This window comes from Anopheles moucheti, chromosome 2, assembly GCF_943734755.1.
Source record: "Anopheles moucheti chromosome 2, idAnoMoucSN_F20_07, whole genome shotgun sequence".
Classification (NCBI taxonomy): Eukaryota; Metazoa; Arthropoda; class Insecta; order Diptera; family Culicidae; genus Anopheles; species Anopheles moucheti.
Genome location: NC_069140.1, coordinates 85,279,355 through 85,285,292, shown reverse-complemented (window position 1 = coordinate 85,285,292; position 5,938 = coordinate 85,279,355).

Below are 5,938 nucleotides of genomic sequence, written 5' to 3'. Positions count from 1 at the left end.
ATGCCAAAGACACGATCGCATGGTATGAAGTATATGAGGTACGGTACTTGGCGAAGGAAATGAATCCCCCGAACTGCCCTGAAGCCAGACCGATTAAGTTATTTTGGACGCTAACCATGGCACAATTGAGAAAGCATTTTAAAGCTACGGAGGACATCAACAGATCTCAAAAAAACTGGAAGAAAGTGTCGAAAATCCTTTGGGACAAGTCTGTGCTGAACCTCATGGGAGGCGTCCGATCAAAAGTGCGATCATTGGCATACCATTTGTTTTTTTTTAAATTTTCTTTTTTGGAAATGATACAGAACACTCCACAAATTCTATTTATCAAATAAACATTCAGTTTCTAGAAAAGATTTTATTTTTTGTCTAACTTTTAAATCGTGCTTATACTTTCGGGGACACCCTGTATATCTTATACTTTTCAAAGTGTATCAGTACAATTCAACAATCTATTTCTATTACATTTACATCAACCGCACAACACAGCAAAGTTCAAGGTTAAGAAAAGAATAGATCTGATTGCGCTTCACTCATCGCCCGCTATTTGCAGTAATTGCAGGCCGACATCGCCGTATAACAAGGTTTCGCGTGGAGTGATCAACTCCAAAAGCCGAAACCGTCACATCTGGTCTTGCGAGCATCCACCAAGGCGCGACCACTTTTAGTAAAGGCGGATTCGGAATGAGTTCTCAATTCGCAGCTTCACTTCAGCTTGCAGCCTCCCCCCAAAACCATTGCCAGCACCGCGGCCCCTCCGGATAATTGTCTTAAACAGAACGAGAGGCCATCTGGACCGAACTGTGTAGAAGTAGTGACGAACGCGCTAATTTGGTGTAAATTGTTTGCACTGCTCACCCCCCCCCCCCCCCCCCCCCCGCCCTCTCTCCTGCCTTGAGAGCCACACTCCCATGAACGGTGGTGGCGGAGCCAATAATTACTTCCAACAATATATCAACAAAGAGATCAGCTCGATACTACCGTTTGTACCGGAGGGTTTTCGTTCCCAGTGTACATTGGGAGGTACGCGCGCGGTAGAACACATCGTCTCTATTTCGGATAATCTCATCTTCTCGCCTTGTTGAACCAGAACCTTTCGGCCACTTGGGCACTCTTCACGCGGCAATGATACTCCTGCTTTTCTAAGTGATCCTACAACGACGTACCACACGACGGCCGGCAGAGTACAATGCGAGGAACACAACAGGGTGGTGCCAAGGTTTCTCCAATCGTCAAATTGAGCCCCTTGTGTTGCATTGACCTGTTGGCGCCGTCCGGAGCGTCCGGAGCATAAATTAAGAGGTAAACAAATTACTTTCGAGATGAAGTGTGCTATACTTGGCTACACTTTCACGATAACACTGTAGAGCAAGATCTTTCATTCGTCGGTATAGGAGTTGATTGCACACCCCTGGAGACATAACATCCGAATTGACCGCGACCAACGAACACCAGTAAGCATTGAGCTTATCTCATATCTCCACAGTGTGATAATTCCGATCACTGGAGAATTAATTCATTCCCAGTTGCAGACAAAAATCGATCAACATCACCCCATAATTATGAAATCGAAAGTTCACTTCCTGATCACTTTCATCCGAAGAAGATAGCGCCGCGCTTCCCTTTCACTTTTCCCCCGAGGGGTTTTTTTTTGATAAAAAAAACCCTTTTTTCATGTCTCTCTTTTTATCTACTGTTTTTTTTTTTGGGCTCTATTTTATAAAATCACAAATTCTTTTACAGCTTCCTTCATTTTATCCAACTTCACCGGACACTCTTTTGCCTATTCATTCCAAATTTACCCAGCAACCGGTAGAAAACTTAATTAACATTTTAATATCTTTTTAATTGATACGAACTCGCAGAAACACCGCCCTGTGGCTCACACATCTTCCAGACGATCGTTGTATATATGGCCGGGTCGCTGACCGGAAGGAGATCGAGAAGATCCCCCAGAAAAGATAGGAGACCGTAAAGCGTAAAGATGAAAGCTCCCGATTTCACTCGCCCGGATAGCACCCCACTGCTGGGTGGACGATTCCTCTGTGGGGCAGGGCGTGTGTGTTTGTCAATTCGATGCATTAAGCGGCGTGCTGTCTTGACCAATACCAGAGGCAGAGACAACAACGCACGTGGGAAAAGGGTATGGAGATTAAACATACAGCTTTAGGGTACGATGAAATCAATGTTCACATGCGAACCCCGTCAACGCAGAGGCGCGCTTACGTATATATCTGTGGAGTTATCCCAACAAACTCCGCACCTTACGTATGTATGCCACCGCAAACAAGACGCAAACGGCTGCTCACTGCAATACCTAATTAATTTCCCGGTCCCGTGTCCAATAAAACCTCCCCATATCCCATGCTATCTAGTCGATATCGCGCCGTTGTGCTTTGGTGATCGAGTATCGTTAAGCAGAGCGTATTTCTTGTTCCAATATTTACAATCCGACCGAATTGCACCGCAGAGACCGCGGGGCACGATGTCTCCCAGCTATTTCACACGTTTGTACCGCGAGCGGTTCATCCCCAGCGACCTCCAGCAACCTCCGAATAGGCGCATGTGAGGTGAACTCTTCGAATTTCTCTAGTAAGGTGATCACGTTAATCGATAATATATGATTTTATTGTGCACTGGCTGTAAAGCCATTTCCTCAAGCGTCGGGAAGGGGCAGGGGGAGGATGCAGATTAATTTTTCACAGCTTTTTCGAATTCACGAGAGTTTTACTTCCTCCTGCAATAATGTCGTAAATCTTGTGTTGCTTGTCTTTCATTTTATTCCCCTTTCGCTCGCACAAACGCGTAATACAATATCAAATAATAGAGAAAACGTAGCGCTTTACGAAGCCTCAATAGACATTTTCAGTGACTGAAGTCTTCCAAAATGGTGCCCTTTAGGGTAAGGGCTGAGCGCGCCCAAAGGGTATTAATCTTTCCCGCGGTAACCTTTTGTGGCATCGACCATTATGCAACTGCTGGTCCATTGCACGTGTCCAATACCGTGAGGCGTACGCATCACGCATCTCCCCTTGTAGGTTGGTCATTATTCTCCTCCTTCGTGCAAATGATTGACGACAGAAACAGTTATCCTCTCCTCTTCTGAGGCATGCAAATTGGTGGTGCATTTAACGAAAAAAAAATCCCCCATATCCAAGAATGGAAGTGCGCTTGTAGGCGAAGTGGAGTGTGTCTATTTTAAGGTGACGCTTAGTACCCGGGATTAAATCATCTTCCATTTTTAAGATTCGCAACAGTATGATGAATTAAAAAAAAATATAGCGAACTTTTTTTTCAATTCCATGGTGTGAATAAAAAAAAAAGAGCTTCATCATCTATGCATTCATCGTTGAACTAGATCATGTTTCATACCGGCATCTTCTTACACGCTACAGCGCAACAGGGTTTAGTTTACCATTTTTTTTTTGCTTCCAAATACGTCACTATTGAACCCTCACAAACGCGTATCTTGTTGAGATGACATAATCTATGGACAGATGGATGTCTAGGCATCGACGATATAACGTAATTGAAACAGAGTCTCTAGCCGTGTTCTCTTGCTTTTTACTTGAGCTTTCTTTTTGCAGCTTTGCTTCGAGGGAAGGAAACACACACAATTTGGGAGGTTTGAAATTATGCAATTTTTGCAGTACATAAAAATGAAGTAATTGTTTTTAGAATGAAAATAAATAAATTTATAATCAGTACGCGATCAATGTAAGTTTATTTAAATCAACAACCCCCTTTTCAATCAGCAAGATGTTTTTAAGACAACTTGCACTGGTCTAAAAGCAACATATCATCCAAGAAGACATTTCAAGTGTACTTAACCATGTAAAAGAAGTTATTCAACAGCTTTAACGAAACAAACCAAAAAAAAATGCTCAACGAGAAGAACTCCTCTCGTTAACAAACAAACCAAAAAAAACACGCTGCGACGATAAATCTTCGAAAGACGAACCGAAACTATCGGTCGGTGGAAGAGTCAGAAGATCTCGAACTCCAGAGTTTTACGACCACGCCTTTGCGACATGTGCCTTCTTTTTCCCAGCTGCTTTCATATGCCGGACGACTCTTTTTCACCGTTCGAGTGATACTGAACATCAACCCCAACAACAACAGCACACACGCGGTCATCTCCGTGGTTCCTCCGCGATACGGCGCGGCCTATCGAGTTTGGTGAAAGTTTTTCGATGTGCATATATGACATAAAGAAAAAAAACCAGCAGTAAAAGACCGAATGAGAAAACATCCTCGTATCCATCCGCCCAGAAGTCTTCTTTTTATTATGGCCATAACGCGCACAAGTCTTGTGTGTAGTTAATAGCGGAAAGAAAGAAGAAACCGAACTGCATTGCTTTACTATCCAACATATCTGGTAGGGAGGAAGGACTTGACCACCCAACGAAGGTGAGTCGTTAAGAAACCACTCACGTCTAACGCTATGTCTCTCCCTTTCCGCGTCCGCGCCACCGCCTTCAAAGCGTTCTACTCAATCACTGCTCCAGCGTAACACACACACGAAATCTTTCTTCCAAAAGGGCCAAAACATAATAGTGTAAACAAACCTGACCCACATTAGGAAAGACCCCTTTGGAGTTGACATACTACTCCAATTATACCATTTCACCTTACAGGTGACGCAGAAGCATAAAGCAGAGTGCCCGGAAAATGGCCCCTCAACAACAACAAAAAAAACGAAAGAACGAAACGGGCCCAACTAAAAGATTTATATGCCCTGCCTACGCGCACACGCTATCGTGTCCCAGCTAAGAGGTACAGAATGGAAAAGAAAGCCACTGAGCTGTCCAATCAGGCGAGTGATTCTTGCGTGATACGCGTGTGAAGAATCTTTTACTTTCTTAACAATCGGGTTGAGAGATGGTTGATTAGACCAGAAGGCCAAGTCGAATTACCGGGCAGGGGAAACATCAGATGTAGTGTTGGGTGGATCGGATCGGATCGGATTCTGGGATTGGATCCTTCATTGGATCAATCCGGATTCGATCCTGAATCCAGCAGGATCCTCTGGATTGGAATCCCAAACAATCCTTTTCGATCCGGATCTGTTATGACGGGAATCCGGGATCGAAATCCAAAACAAGAGTCCGGATTCGGATCCTTCAGGAGCCGGCTTCGTCAATACGAGAATCCGGGATCGAAATCCAAAACAAGAGTCCAGATCCCGGATCCGGATCTGTCATGATTGGAATGTGGGATTGTGGTAGGGATTGTTTTCGAATGCGGATATTTTGTGACTTATTGCCTTTTTATTCTGTTCCATGTGAACGTATTTTCTCTAAGGCAGGACAAATTTACACGGACAGAAGAAATAGGCTGCTCCCCAAAAACTGAATGAAATAATATTTCTAAAGCATAACTTAAGCGAGGAAGACATAGAAATAATTGGATATTTTTATTTGGATTTGGATTATTATAGCTTTGGTTAAGCTATTTTTTTAAATTAATGCATTTGGTTTAAAACATATTAATCAAACAAATCACATAATGTATTTGATGATCTTGAATTAAGTAATTAATTTAGTTTCCTATTTAAGCAAACTAAAACGTACAATTTAAGACGTCCATTCCTACATAAAATTGTGATATGCTGATAATCTGCTAATGCTGAATAATGATAATCTCGTGAATGTTGAGTAACACTAAAATCGATAATGAAAATAATGAATTAAAAATGAATTTTTAAAAAATGAATAAAAAGAAATAAATTGAATTATTTTTTTTATTTCACATAAGCTGAATTGTGAACGCACAAGAAAAAACATGTCGTATTAGCATATCCACTATGCATTTTCTTTGATTACAAAGCAAAGAGTTTTTTGTGGTCATAAAAAATCTAGCAGGATTCGGATCGGATTCGGAGGATCGATCCCAAGGCGGATCCGGATCGGTCGGATCGAATCCCACAAGGGAACGA